The sequence below is a fragment of the Toxotes jaculatrix genome, chromosome 19 (genome assembly GCF_017976425.1).
Source record: "Toxotes jaculatrix isolate fToxJac2 chromosome 19, fToxJac2.pri, whole genome shotgun sequence".
Classification (NCBI taxonomy): Eukaryota; Metazoa; Chordata; class Actinopteri; family Toxotidae; genus Toxotes; species Toxotes jaculatrix.
Window position 1 is genome coordinate 972938 of NC_054412.1, and position 395 is coordinate 973332.

Below are 395 nucleotides of genomic sequence, written 5' to 3' on the forward strand. Positions count from 1 at the left end.
CAGAGACCCCTGTGTCTCACTGAGACGCTGACACAGAGTTTAGACTCAGTTTGGCGTCTTCATTCTTTAACCACGACACAATAATGGATCCACGAGCATTTTCAAATAAAGTTCACTGTTTTGTACAAGGACGTGTTGTTTTTTTTTGGGGGGGGGGGGGGGGGCTCTTTTTTTGACCTTTGTCATGTTTGTTTCTTTTTTTCTGCTCTCTCTTCCTTCACGTGTTTTTCTTTAAGCAGGAAATGCTGCAAAACTCAAAACCCAACACGTCACTTTCCATTAACTTCCTAATTATTCAAGTCTCATGTTGAGCACAGCAAACATCGTCTTCAGCGCCCAAACAGAGCTCAGGGTGTTTTTAGTGTCGCAGCGTGACGACTTCACTTCTGTTTGAA